Here is a 16,721-nt window from a genome sequence, read left to right as displayed (position 1 = left end):
ATACTTCACAAAAATAAAATGCTATAATGCAACACAGTTTTGCTGGCTTCTTTTCTGATTCTAGTTTTGTGATAATTTCTTAAAAATATGAATATGTTTATAAATAAATGCTTATTTGGTACAAAAAAATCTAAATCCTATAGCAATAACCTTTTGGGGTGACTTGTAAATCTTACATTCTGCAAAGGGAATTGCAAATAAAATATCACTGTATCTGTTTAAAAATTAAAATCTATTGATTTTGTGACATAATATTGATTTTGTAACACAACAGAGATTTCTGCAAAATAAAGGAACATTTCTCTAAAAACAGTGATTTTTTTTTTCTTAGACTGTAAAAAGATATTTTTTTACTTTTATTTAGAAGTCATTGATATTATATTATTAACTATCTAAAATATAATTTATATATATATATATATATATATATATATCCTATCCAAAACATACATCAGATGGGTTTGATGGGTTATTTATTGATACCACAACCAGATCTTAGCTTTGACTTCCTGCTATTGCTTCATATGCATGCTATTTGCATATTTTATTTCTGTGATCCAAATGCATTTCATTCCAAATATTTATCTGTTTCTTATACAGAAATAAAGATAATCATTAAAATTACAAATACATATTGATACCACTATTATCATTCTACATAGTGTTTACATAAATGTACTAAATTATTTTTTATATATATATATATATATATATATATGTCCTGGTCAGTTCTGTATTCGATCTGTATTTGTGAGGATTTCTGTTTTTTTTTTTTTTTTCCCAAGTAGCTTACATAATAGTTCCTTGTGGAGATCTTTTGTTGAGATGATCTGAATGAATTATGCATGTGCAACTGTCATGTTCAAGAGTCTCCATGGATTTACCAGGTTTATCCTTTGGGTTTTCTTTATGTATGTAAGTTTACGTTGTCTTTATGTGCCTGTAGGGTATTTGTGAATTACTATATTAAGCTTGAATGGGAGGTTCAGTTTTCCCCATATTATACAGATAGCCCCCTCTCCCTCACCAACACTCTCATGTTATTTTCCTAAGATTTACCTAGTTTCATATTTAGGAGATAAACCAATTAGTCTTGTCTGAAATTAGTTGATGACTTGTAAACCATTGCCATTTCCTTTTTGAAATGCATTTGCTGAATAATAGTACTAAATGTAAATGTTGATTTTTAAGATGCTAGTTTAACTTTTTTCTTTGTCATAATCAAACCTCTTTAAAGACTTCTGAATTCATCCAAAAAAGTGTATGTGGAAAAACAAAAATCTAATTTTTTTTGTGTTTGTATGAATTTTTGTGTGATTACAAACAAAACAGAAACATAAAAACCCCTAAAACCACGAAGTAAAGAAAGATCTTTCAGTTGTTAAAAGGACACCTGCCATTGACTGCTACATGACCTCTAAAGCTTTTAGATGGCATATTTTTATATGTGTTGCATATATATTTCTCGCAGTTTTGACATATAATAAAAAGTAAAAAATTGGAGTTTTATCTAAAAAATAAGCGAATCGCGAAAAAAAGGAACAGTAATGTTAGGAAATGCTGCTTGTTTATTTACGCTTTGGACCTTACCTCAGCTTTAATGTATGAGTCCACAAGCCTTTTACACCAGGGGGCAGATTCATCAAAGTATGAGTTTGAATCCCGAAATGGGTAAAATTCGGATTAGATACGATAACTTCTAATGATAATCAGAAATGTCGCAAAAATGCTTACGAAAAAATTGTAATAGTCACGATAATACTGTATTGGCGATCCGAAAGTCATGACATTTTCATATCCAAACGATCCCAAACGGCGGGAAAACCTTTCTGACTTTGATCCTTCTGTGCATGTTTTTTGAAGCCTCCCAAAGGACTCAATGGCACTCTGGAGCTCCAACCTGGCCAAAGGAAAGTCATGATAACAAAGCTTCAATGAATCAAAACTTGCGTACTCGTTGCAACAAATACGACTTTGACGCTTAAAATTTGTCGCAAAGTACGAAAAAGTTGCACAAATTAACGAAAAAAAACCGCAGAAAATACGCACAGTTTTATAAATTAGAAAAAATACGATTTTTTTTTTGTATTTCTTTGATAAATGTGCCCCTAAATGTTGATATAAAATTAAAGATACAGATGGAGCAGAAGATTTGTCAGTGTGGTTTTCTAAACCTGTAGTTTAACCTTAGGGGTGGAAAAGGGTATTTTATAATGATATAGTGAAAACAAAGGCAAACTGCTGGGCAGCCAGAGAGGAGTGGGTGCATCAAAATGCCCTGCATACATATAGAGGTTGCAGTTTCCATGCCTTTGCAAAGCTGCCTTTTTCTCTGTTATGCAACTGAGCTATGAACAAACCATCACCATCAACATATTTAGTTTTGTCCAACTGAAGCATGTAGCATGGTTAAGTGACTGGAAATATGATGGAACTTGCAAACACTTAGGACTACAAAGAACTGACTAAGCAGTCAATTTCCTTAAACAATTGAATAACTCATGCTTGCTGTGTATCCACTTTTCTTGTAAAGTCAATGTCGACACAATTATGATGTATGTGACATATTAGTTCCTTCAGAATAACACATCATTATAATAAGAGCAGTATGGCTCATTTTAAATGCAGAGGAGTTTCTAGTAATCTACTAGACAACTGTTTGGCAAGTATAGTGATGGATGTGTCTGCCCTCAACACAGACAGATTTTTTCATAGTCCCATGCTAGAGCATATACTCATAAACTATGGAAATGTGCCCACTGGGGTTCCCAGAGCAGTACGTGGGGATACAGCAAGAAGATCTATTAAAGTGGGTCACCATGTTGTTTAGGTTTGAGTCTCCATGGCCCTTTCAGTAATGGGATTTTTTTTTTCTACAGTTGTAACCAGTGCTTAAAGAGTCACTGATGCAACAGATATTGGCTAAAATGTAACCCAGGCTTAATTAAACTAAGAGAAAAGTAAGTGTTAAAGAAAAGTTAAAAAATTACAAAACAATGTAATTAAATTAAATTGTAAGCTGTATGCAGCAGGAATCATCTTCCTCTTTTGACATCTTCCTCTCTTTGACATCTCTCTTCCTCTTCGCTCTTAACCATTTGCCCTTTTTTCAATGTACTAGTTAGCTTTTAAAAGTGATGGTAATATCCCACACTTGACCAAACTCAGCTTTTAAATACTAAGCACTAAACCACTGAAGGGCTGCTGACAACTTACACCTGAAAATATAGTCATCTTGAACTCCAGGAAACCCTATTAGTAAAATGTCATTATCCAAAAAAATATAAATTCAGAGCCCAATTAATTGCCACAAATAATTTCACGCTTATTTTTCTTGGCTCTAGTGACCAGTAAGCATATAAGTTCAAAAAAAGTAGTTTCCAGTCAAGTACTCTCTCTTTTAATGACATGTTCTTTTTAATACTCCAAAAATCACAAGTCAGTCCTTTGTTTTAAAAAGTATCACATAGATCTATTTGTGTGATTTTGATATTGTTTATTTTTGCAAATTTAAAAATAACTGGTTACTTATTTTTTTATCTTATCCTCTTTTCACTTGAAATGTCTAAGAAAAAAAAAACTGAAAAAGTAAGGGGCAGATTTAATAATTTTCTTTAACCAATAAAAAAATGGCCCAAAATAGACAGAGATTAGCTAAACTCTGACCTTAACGGAAAACTAAACTTCAACAAAGGAATTAGCCAATAAATGCAGCTTTTGTTTTGGCGTTCTTTACCTGCCCAAGACCACTCTTTGGCAGCTATGATCGGTTCCTCTTAAGATGCCACCAGTTGCTCTCTATCATATTTTCTGCTGATTTACAACACTCTAGGCTGCTATCTATTAGCAGAGCTTAGGGACCGATTCACACTATGCAGTATTTATATAATATAGAATTCACAATACAAAGCTGATAACTTAATTAATTCATATTCACATTACAAGGCATCACCAAATCCAATTCATTCTGCATCAGAACTGATTAATAATTAATCCTATAGCATCAGCTACTATGACAGATGTAAGCTTACTATTAACGTTTTGATTGTTTTCCAGGGCCCCTAAACATCTCAAAAGCAGCCCAAAATACAATTAAAATGTGCAGTGCCACTGACACTTAAAAAAGTCCTAAAAAAATCAGAAAATGGGAGCTGATACAAACAACTTTGAAGGCGTGGATCATTGCTGCTATAAGGTGTTTTTTTTTTTTTTTTGTCTAATGCAGTCTTATATAGTTCACTATATAAAATACAACATTCTAGCCATATTTGTTTTATGATTTAGTTCTTCTTCTACAGGTATGGGATCCCTTTATCGGAAACCCGTTATCCAGAAAGTTCCGAATTACGGAAAGGCCATCTTCCATAGACTCCATTATAAGCAAATAATTCTAATTTTTAAAAATACTTTCCTTTTTCTCTGTAATTATAAAACAGTACCTTTTACTTGATCCCAACTAAGATCTAATTAATCCTTATTGGAGGCAAAACAAGCATATTGGGTTTATTCAATATTTAAATGATTTTTAGCAGACTTAAGTTATGGAGATCCAAATTACGGAAAGATCCCTTATCCAGAAAACCCCAGGTCCTGAGCATTCTGGATAACAGATCCCATACCTGTACCAGAAATGACAATTTGACCTTTGATAATTCTCCCCCTAAATAGCTGTACAGTATATATTTACAGTAACAGAATACATACAACTTGATCACACACTAATATACTGTACATTATTTTATATTAGCATTAGAGACTTTCTGGGTGACAGACCTATGGAATATACAGTATATTCCATAGGTCTGTACCCAGAAAGTCTGTAATGCTAATATAAAATAATGTACAGTATATTAGTGTGTGATCAAGTTGTAAATACAGAATGAAGTATTACAGCACAAATGGCAATCTTGCAGCTTTTAGTTTATTGTCTCTCCCAGAGGACATGGCCACTAAAGCTGCATTAACATGATATTTTGATATAGTTTAGAGAATTCCATTACCTGTGTATAATATTGGCTTATGTTTTAAAGAAGCATTACAGTGACCAGTTGTGGATTTTGGAAAAAAGGATATTTTCATATTAGATAAAGTATTTATAGCAAAATGTATTGCTCGTTCTTCAGGAACAAAATACAGGCTATTATTAATTGAATAAATCTGGGTTAGTGTTTGGCTTGTAACAGAGCATGGTTCCTTGTGTTGCTATTGTGGATTAAAGGGATCAGCCATCCAAACATCCTTTTTTGCATGAAGAAAATGTACCTGTAGTTATAAGCAACTTTTTAATATACATTAACTACAAATTGTTAATAGTTTTAATCTTATTTATACATTTAATTGTTAGTAAAAGCTGTGCAGTTGTTTACATTATCTGCACTCCTGCTCATTAATTGGCCTCTGCCATACCAAAACTGTTTTCCCCTCCTAATAGAGCCCGCACTCTGGTTGGGGGAAACAATACTGTTTTGGGCAGGAAATGCTTTTGCAGCCATGGGCATAATGAGGAGTATCCTAGTTTGCTTCCTTTGGCATGCATGTGACATAGAGACATAAGGTAAACTTGCTCATTATGCCTATTACCAAACATGGCCTCCTGCACCAACCTGAGTGTGACTTCTACTAGCCTCTACCTTCAGTGGGGGAAGACATTTTGGAATGATCTATGCTCTATAAAGCATTAGAGGAACTAGACAACTTTAAACTGTATATAAACTTAACATATATTGAAATGTTGCACAGAATTACATTTTCTTTCATTATGGAAAATAATCAGTTTTTTTGGAGGAGGACCCATTTAAATGTATTTGGACCTTTTTAAACTTAATTAAGCATTTTTCTTCCTAATTCTAGTATCATTTCACCCACCAGTGAGAGTTTTGTTGACACAACTTTGTGCCACTGTGGGAACCCTTCAGGGAACCACCACCTTAAACGATTTCTCAGTGTCAGTAGGCACACTGCACATGATTTATCCAAACAGACTGATGGTGCACTAAGGCGCCAAACATTGCAAGTCCAAGGAAAGCTTAAAAAGCAAGTACCTTTAAGGAGCTGTGGTGATTTATGTAAGGACTGTGGCCATCTTTGCATGACTTCAACTGCTTTTGTGCTTTGTACAAAAGGCTAAATGTGTATCGTTGGCCTAAAATAATGTGATGACATTACAAGTATGGCATAGCAAGTGTAGTGAGCAAAGCTCAAGCCTTCCAGCACCATGGCGGACAACAGTAATTCTTTGAAAATGCCACTACTGCTGATATTCAGCTGATTATTGCTGATAGCTATTGGGCTGATGGTGGGGAAGGATGGTATAGAAAAAAAATCCTCACCACAATAACTTTATCCCAAACAAACCTCTAATACACCTTTACTTGTTTTTTTCACAAACACTATTTATTACCAACCGTAAAGCATCTTTGGTGTGTGAAAAGGTTAACCCATGCATACCAACATAAAATACACCCTATACAGACCTAAGGCACATAAGTTATGTATAGATACGATTTGGTTATCTAATTTTACTATGTTTGCTTTTATGCTACAGAAAAGGCCCCATTAATACAATATAATGAAGGGTGATGTTGGACAACTCACTGAAATAGCAGATCTCAGGTTTGTACTGTATTTAGAACATTAGAATGAGAACATTAACATGAGAATTCTGCAGAGATCTGCTTTTACTGTCACTGGTGCATAGAGAAATGCAAGTAAGTAAAGGAGACACAGCACATAGATAGGTGATGGCTAGTGCAGGTTGATTTTCCTGCAGTTCTAAAGCAGGTCTAGCAAAGCTACTTTTGCTGTTCAATGCCAACACTTTCCCCTTATTTTCTTTTCCCTTTCTCATGCCCCTTATTATCACACACCGGTTTTGCTGGGTTGCTTTTAAATTGGATAGAAATCTGGTGAATCTGTACTGAATTTTACAAATGATGCACCCCAGTCTGCTTTCAACAGACAAGTACCTGTATGAGAAAAGAGTAAAAAGATTTTTTAAAAATTAGCTTAAAAAAATAAAGTAACTTATATACAGGCAGTTGCAGTGAGGGCACAAGGACATACAAGTAGAGTGCCTGTGTTAGAATCCATTGGCTTTACCACTGGGTGGCTCCCCTCTCAACAGAGGGAAAAGGGTTAGTAAACGATTCATGATTAGGTAGAATACTTGAGAAATTGACATTTTGGGCTTTTGCTGAAAATTCCCTGTGTCTCGCCCTATTCTTATAAATAATTTTGGCCCAGACAGCCCCTGTCTGGAAATGTTGTATCACTGTATTCTAATTAGCCCTTTTGAAGTTTCCAAATAAGTTTCAAAATAACAGTAAAAATACCATGATATCAAGTAAGGGAGGGCACTTTCACATCTATTTGTAAGTTTCCAGCTACTGTTAAACTACAATGCACATTTTCAAACTGATTCCATAACTAACTAGAACACAACGATTCACTACCACTACCTTTTTCTTTGTAAGTGCCTAATGAGAATGCGGTGGTATTTGAGCTGCCTGTCTCCTCCCATTTGCTGGCATTGTTGGGACGTTTTCCCTGTGCATCCTGTCAGTCAGCTTGGAGCTGCTGCTGTTTTCACTTGCTGAGCTTTGCCATTATACCCATGTATTCAGTCTGTACTTAATACATTAAGGAGGTACAAGCTATGGTCCTAAATCTGGGGGGTGGGGAACAGGATGGGTGTCTCTGGAAAATGCTATCCTAAGCTGCTGTACATACTTGAGGACCTTCAATTATAAATGCTTGTGAAGGGGGCCAGCAATCATAGATTTGCCCTAGCTTCTATGTGAAGTGATTGTTTATAATTTCCTACATTAGCTAAAGATACACACAAAAAAATGACAGTATATTCAAAGCCTGCATATTCTATTTTTCAGCTATGAATTAAAGTTATAGAAATCGCTTCAATCCCATATTGCAGTTTTCTACTGCGCCTTGGTGCTGGGTGTAGATGACATTCCTGTGCGGGATGTGTGTGTGTGTTTGTATGTCTCCAGGGCAGGGTTAGTTTGGTTGGCTCAGTGTCACACACAGATGTGACTCTTTACCCTGCAAACCTACACCGTGACGGCTGGGGAGGAAAAGAAAAAAAAAAGCAAATTCTTCCAAACCCACACTCACACAGACACAGGAGCTAAGGAGAAGCCACAGACAGTATTACCAGTCCTAGGACAAAACTTTCCTAGGCAGCCAAGTTTTCAGCGCAGCCTCTTTCTCTTTCTTTGTAGTATACTGTCAGTTTTCCTTCTCAGCCTCCCACCCTTTGGTGTATAGAGCAGTGTCTGGACTAGCCGTGCTGCTGATAAGGAAGAAACCAGCAGCTCAAGGAAAAAAAGGGGGGAAAGATCAGCAGCTTTATGTGAGAGTGTCTGTCCCTGCACCGGAACAGGCAGAAGCCTTCAAGATTTCAAGTCTCCTCATCCACTGCCCCTAGTAACAGCCCTGTGACTCTAGAAACTTTTCAGTGGGTCACTCAGTTCTTAAAAGTAGGAGTTTATCTGGTATATCCCACTAGGTAAAAACAGATAAAAATGATTTTGGGAACCTGTGCCAGAGCATAAACTATCCCTTCATTTAGAAGAAAGTGGCAGACGAGGGCTCTGTTCTTCCAGATCCTTTTAAAGTCACACTAGGTAGAAGTCATTGCAGTCTTCTCTGCATCCCTCCCATTTAACATCCCCCTCTCTCAACTATCATGCGCTTAGAGGGCTTCAGATTTTTCTGAACCTTTTTTTTTCATTCCTTTTATATACATCTTCTGTTTTTTGGCCAATGAAGACTCGGTCTCCGTTAAACAAGAGCTATAACAACGTTAGTAGGTTCCAGCAAGCTGTCGCCTCAACCAAACATTCCTGAAGATAACTGAGAAAGTCAGTGAAAGAATAGTTAGAAAAGTTTGCAACAGGCACTGACAGAACCCTGCTTGCCTGAACTACCGAGACAGAACCAAACAGGAGGGGTGTGCAAGAGGGGAGAAGCATGCAGATATGGTAAGTAGTTATTTACAGCTGCTATATATGCTGTACATATATGCACGAATACTGAGGAAATGCAGAAAGCAACAATAACTTCCCCTAACAGTTAAAGGATGCTGGGAGTTGTAGTTTAACAAAGGCTGGAAGTTTGACTGGTATGGAAATTGCAGTTATTTGTGACCTTGTATTGCAGTTAACATTTTACTTAATACAGTAAAAAAGGCATAAATATTTTGTTATATAATATGTTGTTTTTTTTTTTACATTAGCGCTTCATTCTGCCTCAACCCTGGGGTTATAATTTTGTCCCCTCTTTGATTTTAGGAAATATGAGTAATATAGCAATATGTGATATGATTGCAGGTTTACTTAGAGCCTATAGCTTTTGGAATGTCTTTTTCGACTAGGTGCCGGTGATAAGCATGCCTGGTATTGTCTCATTTGCCCAATGCTGTCTATTAATGAATGGTAATTAGTGTCATTTGTTACAAACAGAAGGGGGTGGGGGTAGAAATGAGCTACCTTGATTATCAGAAGGTATCCTGCTCTTTAGTGGTCAGATACGTAAGACAAACACCTTCCCATTTCTGTAAAATGGAACGGATCCCAAGTTCTCAAAAGTGATTCATCTTATGTAGTCCATAATTAACAACAGACAGGACAATTGACAGAATTCAATTCCTTACAGATACACAACCTGATTTTAAGCTAAGTTATTGGTCACATTTTAAAAATAATTTTGGAGAAGAAGTTTGTGCAATGTATTCAACAAATTTATTGAATGCATACAATTACATATTTTTATGAAAAAGGTAGTTCTGGCAGGTACAACCCTGAAATACCTACTTAAATTGGAGGGATTTCATATGAATAAGATCACTTATATAGAAGTTTCTATCATAGGCTGAAATTAACACTGATTAGAGCAGACTATTCCCTGCCCTGCTGTCTCCAAAGGATTCTTGAACAAGCCGGCAAGTGGCAGCACACTTTAGGAAGTGAAGCTGAAGTCAATGAAAGTGCTGCCTTATATATTTATTTCTCATGTTTAGTTTCCAGAAAACACAGTTCTGCTGCATTGTTTATACAGTCAGCTCCCCCCTTTACCTCCCTGTGCTGAAGGCAGCAAGAGACTGAAAAGGAGGATAGGAGGTGGGACTGGATGCACCTATTTTCACGTGAAGGAATTGGGATTAAAAGATTTTGTTTATGCCCCCCTCCTCCTTTTCTCTCTATTTAATATGATGTGCTTGTTTTGATGATCAAACGAGGTGCGGGAAATAGGTCAGCCAAAAGACAAGCAACAGAAGACGGAGAAGAAACTTATAGTGGAAATAACTCAGATCATGTGTGGTTAAAAATACTGCTGAAAATGTAGAGATGCAACGTTAGAATCAGGATAGCCCCTCCTTTGGATTTAACCCTAGGCTACAATTAGAATAAAGCTTTTAAACAAAAGGCAACCTGATCATTTCTACCAGTTATTTAAATACATTAAGACTGTGATCCTTAACAATCTCTGCTATAAGTTTTTAGGGAAATGTAAATTTAAAATCTGCAAATTCAGTTTATCCCCAATTGAGGCCACACAGACACTTCCTCAACCAAATGTATTAGAGAGCCAGGGAATTAAACAAAATAGAAAAGCTACATTTGTTAAACAATAAGAAGTGCAATATTATGTTATATTGGGAAAATTGTCATCTAGAACCTACATTCTGACAATTTTCTGCCTCGAGATTGATCACATATTTTGACCCACACATAATTAGATACCTGCTGCTTGATGAACAGACATACATGTGAGTGTTTTAGTATGTGCATAAAATAAGAAAACCATTAATTATATTTCGTTTTGGAGAGCTACATCAAAACATTAAGGCTCAGTAAACAGCAATATATATCTCCTGTATTTTCTATCACAAGGAAGGCAAACTCTGTGTCACTTTGCTCTGGAAGAGGCCTTAGCTCCTATTTTCACAGTACACAAAGCTCATTCTTTATTTAGAGAAGGAATGTTATATCAGAGATGTTTAATTTAAATGGAGAACACTAGCCAGCATAGCATTCCTTGAGCTGCTGAAACAAACCAGTAAACTATATCATAATCAGTATCTGAGAGAAATAAAGTTTTAACTAAAAGCCACCGGCAAAGGCTTTCGTTTGGAAGAAAATACATGCCCCCTCTTTATTATGAATTTTTCCTTCTCGCTGTACAAACTACTAAATCATGAAAATGCGAAAAGCTAACTTTGCCTTTCCTCTAAAAGTGCGAAAATATACTATGGAATTAAGTAGCAATTCAAATATTTTTTTAAATAGCATTACAATTGATTCATCTGTGTAGCAGCAATTTTGGGGTTCTTTTTAATTTTTTTTTTTTTTTTAAATCCATATTCTTACAATAGATACAATTTACTGTGATTACTAAACCATATATTTTATCTTTAGAAATGTTATTCAAAATAATAATAGAGCATGTGATACAGCTAAAGAAACTACAATATTTTATGGTTATATTTGCTTGTTAATATTCTTGAATTAATAGAATTAATAGTCTTTTCATTACTTATTTCTGTACTGATGAGAAGTCTATTTTGTTGTGTGATTCTCTCTCTCTCTTTTTTTTTGTTTTATAAAGCCAGTGCTTTACATAACATTTTCTCCTAATCCTGCTTGCTGTCAGGGATGTTTCATGGTTGTGCAATCGCTGCAGTGAAGAATGCCTATTTGCATTCCAGCAGTGTCATTTGATTACTTTTATCTTCACTTCTCCTCGACCATCCCAGACCTCTCATCTTGCCATGTCACGAGTCAATGCTGTGTCCTCTGTTCAAGAAAAAGGGAAAAAAATTCGCCCGATTTAGACAAGAAAGGGAAAAGTACTTTCATGTTGCTTCTGCCGTTCTGCTCTAACTTGTCAGCAGCAGGGTATGATTCACTTGGTTCGAGAAAAAAAATGGAATAGAGAAAAGGGTTATGCAGTTCAATAGGCCCATGGACAGGTACACTGTGACGTCCCACGAGAGATTACTTAATGAAGAACAGGTCTGCAGAGTTCTTCAATCTTTGACCCCACAAGGTCCCCACAGTTTTCTCATTTGATCTTCTCTATTGAACTTGTTTTTTTTAACTCCAGTATTTTTTTAGCTTCCAGGATAGTCCTTGAGGAACAAAAATTGTGAAAAAGCTATTCAAACAAAAAAGTGTTGTCATAGCTAATATAAACCATGCATAAAATATTTGCTGTATTGGAAAATATAAGTGTTAAAATGTTACACAAAAAGATCGGAAAAAAAATTGTCTATAGGTGAGATCAACATTTAATCATTGTTATTATTGTATCTGTAGATCTATCGTAGATCTATCGGCTGTGTTTGATACGGTTGACCACTCCCTCCTGATGCAAATTCTGCATTCGATTGGTCTCCGTAGTCAGGCTGCATCCTGGATCTCTTCTTATCTCTCTAACCGTTCATTCACTGTCTCCTACACTAATAAAACCTCATCTCCAGTTCCTCTTAATGTGGGGGTACCTCAAGGCTCTGTACTTGGGCCGTTGTTGTTCTCCCTCTACACGCTGTCTTTGGGAGATCTTATCCGTTCATTTGGCTTCAAATACCATCTGTATTCTGATGATATCCAAATTTATCTGTCAACCCCTTTGTTAACAGTTGAAACTGAGACTCAAATCTCTAACTGCCTCCTGGCCATCTCTAACTGGATGAACCAACGCCACCTCAAACTCAACCTAACAAAAACTGAACTAATGATCTTTCCCCCTAAGCCTGGTCCTACCCCCCCCCCTTTTCTATCTCTATTGATGGCACCCTCATCAACCCTGTCGATTCGGCGCGTTGTTTGGGGGTGATCTTTGACTCCAGTCTCTCCTTTTCTAACCACATTAACACCATTGTCAAAACCTGTCACTTTTTCTTACGCAATATTGCCAAAATTTGTCCCTTTCTTTCTACTGCAACAGCTAAGCTGCTCATGCATGCTCTCATCCTGTCACGACTGGACTACTGCAACCTGCTATAAACCGGCCTCCCTAACTCCCATCTTTCCCCCCTACAGTCTATATTAAACACTGCTGCCAGAATTCTCCTCCTCTCATCCAGGAGAGTTCAGGCCCTTCCCCTGCTAAAGGCCTTATCGGGGCTTCCAATTAAACAAAGAATATCTTACAAACTTCTTCTCCTAACCTTCAAAGCCCTCCATTCCTCTGCTCCTCACTACATCTCGTCCCTTGTGTCTCCGTATATTCCCGGCCGACTCCTTCGTTCCTCGCAGAGCAATTGTTTGGTTGTGCCCCCCACTACTACTGCGGTTTCCCGCCTTAAACCTTTCTGCCTTGCTGCCCCTTACATTTGGAATGCCCTCCCTGATTTCCTCCGGAGAGAATCCTCCCCCAGTCTTTTTAAAACTAAGGTTAAAGACTACCTTTTGGAGCACTCGCCCAGCACCTAATCTGGGAACTGGCACTTATATTGTAGTGTCACCCACTTTGACCTACAGCACTTATATTTGTCTATTTGGGTCTGTAAGTTACCCTCCCATCTAGATTGTAAGCTCTATGGGGCAGGGACCTCCTTCCTCTTGTGTCCTCGACTCTTAACTTATTGCAGCTATATTTATCTGTATTTATTGTTATACTTTGTATTTATCTATTATCTTATTAACACCCTGTTTATATTAATGTATTTTACTGTACAGCACTGCGTACATAAGTAGGTGCTTTATAAATAAAGACATACATACATACATTTTACTAATCACCACTCAACCAGTTTACAAGTAATTTACACACAATATATGCCTCTTTTTATCAATTGCTTTGCAAATCACAGTTGAAGGGCTGGTATTATGTATATTTATACTTGAATATGTGCTCACTCAAGATACAATGAATTTATCCTTTGAGCAGTTCTCTTACAGAATTTAAAAATTGTCATGTCTTAATATACTCAGTGCTGTATTCCAGTGCCACCCTAGGAACCTGACCTAATTGCGCTCCCCCCCCATCAGATGTCAGATTACGCATTGTGTACCCGTACATGTTACATCATGTCCACCTCTGAAGGCCTACAATGGGCATAGTGCCCCTCTCTTTCCCACATCCCCTGCCGGATTTAGACATTTGGACTTTTTTTTATTACAAAAAATGCAATAAATAGGCACATGAGGGCCAACCCCCTAGGAACAGGTCCTTAGGTGCCGATATATAAATACAGCCCTGAATATACATTATTAAGTAAAAAATCCTGGTAATTTTTTCCAAGCACAATATCCATTCAGGCCATTTCCCCAATTCACTATGGCCATCCTCTTCTGGAATGCCACACCCCTTTTACACAAAGAAAACCAGAATATTTAATAAAACACTGTACTGTTCAATGGTATGCCAGTTAAAATGACCATGTCACTTAAAAAAGTACTATGTTTTATTTCTTAATGAAGTGTACTTCCATTTATAAGTGTAGTATGCACAGATGTTTGCAACTATATAAAGAAGGAAAGGGTAAGCACAGTAGTTGAATTAGCCCAACGTTATGCAAGACTTATGGATCTGCAATACAATGGAATAGAAATACAAAATGAAATCATGCAAGGCAGGTAAAGAAAAACAGAGGTTGTTTTTAAGAAGAATGTAAAAGATCTATTCCACCATGTAACTAAAAGTTTAATTTGGTAAGATAAAATATGAAGAGTGTTATGAGGGAAGTTTCATTTTAAGTAACATTTTTCAGAGATCAGGTAATTCCCATATTGCTTAATCAAGTCCCTTAATACCTATTATATACCTGAAGTATAACTCAAAATCAGCAATACTTTTTATGTTTTATGTTGCTATAATAATAACAACAATAATAATTATGTTATCACATTTCATTTGTGATTTTACAGTTGTACAGTTATAACAGCTTGCTGTAGTTGTGACATCATTCCCTAATAAGAAATTACATAGCCAACTAGAATAATAAAACATGTATTTAAAAAAACCCAGGAATGTCAAATCTGTGGCCTTCCAGCTGTTGATGATCTAAAGCCGCCAGTATCCCCTGAAAGCCAAGGGCCAAATACTGGCAGTTTGAGTTCATTTTGTTGGCCAATTCTGAGAGAACTCAACTCCTGTGTTAACAAGTCCTGTGACCTGTGTGAAGGCAGGAGGCCACAGGCTGACAGATCACATAACTTCAAACACTGACTCTTATTACTATTAAATATCATGTTTACTTTCTACAAAACTATCAATCATGCATTATTAGGAGGATAGTAAAAGTCACTTAGGAGTTCCGTGACCTGTGTGGTCATACCCTTATTGACTTGTAATATCCTATAATTTACTGTAGGGGCATATTTCACTATCCAGTATATTGTCATCCCCTGAGTGTTGTTAAAGAATGCTGCAAGTTATAGTGCAGCAATATTTGGGGGCCCAAGATACAGAATCAGGTCTCTACATAGTATTTTTATGCAGTCAGTGTTCTGTAAAGGTTCTTCTTTATGTTTTTGTTGTTGCTTCCCTTGAAATTAGAATTCTATTAACGAAGTCGCAGCTGATGTCACACAACAAGGTTGATCACATGACAATCTATTTCATTAGTCCAACTGCTGACTTTGTAGATGATACTTTTTTTTATTATTAAAGGTGAATTATAGCTCCATAAATGTTAGCCAAATGACAGGGTGACCAGATCCTTTAAAAAGTAAATAACAAGTTGTTCCTGTAGCAACCCATCTTCCTTCTCCTTACCAAAGTCTTTTCTTGTGCCCAGTGGGCTTTAGAAATGAGGGCTTATTTATGTACTTATGTATTGAGGTACTTGCATCAAAATGCGCTCCTTGTACTTTTGTATAGTTGTACTCGCTCCACTCAGCCCTTCCTGACATCTGTTTTTAATTGAGTACTGCCGCACCTGTTGATGCAAGGGAACCCTGGAGCTACCGCTACCTCCTGAACAGGAGTAGTTCCATGGTTCCCTTGGCGCCCAGCTTCAATAGGCACAACACATTGGTGCTAAAAGGAACAGGAGCAGATGACACTTGCAAGGCTGACTTCTATGCACTTGCATTTGATTTTGTCTAAATGTGTGCGCTGTTGCGGTAATTTTGCCAAACCAAATGCAAATATGGTAGGCACAGCACAATTGCACCCCCCTTGAAACTGTAATGATGTTTGAAATTCTGGGGGAAAAACACTACAATGGGGGGGGGGAACATTATAATTGTGCTCAAAATTGCACTTTGTTCACTGCATTGGCAGATGTAAATGAGCCCTATGCTTACTGGCACTGGATCTATGCTTACTGGCACTGGATAATTAGGTAGGTTTAGGGAACAAGAAAAAATATCCACATGGTCAGAAAGGGAGGTTTGTATCTGTCAAATAAACCCAACTTTTAAACTTTATAAATATATCATGCAGTGCTGGACTTGGTGCTTGAGCAATTTGAACATTTACTAATTTGTCTGCGGCTTCCCCCTTGATCTTTTTAAGAGAATGACTGTAAACAAACCTATGCCTTTTCTGCCTCAGGGCTAATTACTAATCAGTTCTGAGACATAATATGCAAATATAACGTACATATGAACTTATAACAAACCACATCTGCAGTATGTGTCTTTTATAGATGTTTGGTTGAAAAGGGGTAAAAAGGAAAGTTACTAAATTATCAGTTGTAATGTGGACACTTCTAATGCAGCATGACCACTTAATAATAAATTGTATAACAT

General features: G+C 36.6%; 1 protein-coding gene across 2 annotated transcripts in view; it reads left to right on the top strand.

Annotated features, from left to right (window-relative positions):
* Window positions 1–8,046: 8,046 nt before the first annotated feature.
* The window catches only part of bnc2 (basonuclin 2), a 322,056-nt gene continuing 313,381 nt past the window's right edge, over window positions 8,047–16,721 (top strand). For both annotated transcript variants that reach the window (XM_031890396.1, XM_018097765.2), the window contains exon 1: window positions 8,047–8,999. The gene's annotated coding sequence lies outside the window, so the exon portion shown is untranslated. The remainder of the gene's footprint in view (window positions 9,000–16,721) is intronic.

Source organism: Xenopus tropicalis, chromosome 1 (assembly GCF_000004195.4).
Source record: "Xenopus tropicalis strain Nigerian chromosome 1, UCB_Xtro_10.0, whole genome shotgun sequence".
NCBI lineage: Eukaryota > Metazoa > Chordata > Amphibia > Anura > Pipidae > Xenopus > Xenopus tropicalis.
This window is presented reverse-complemented; position numbering and strand designations above follow the sequence as displayed.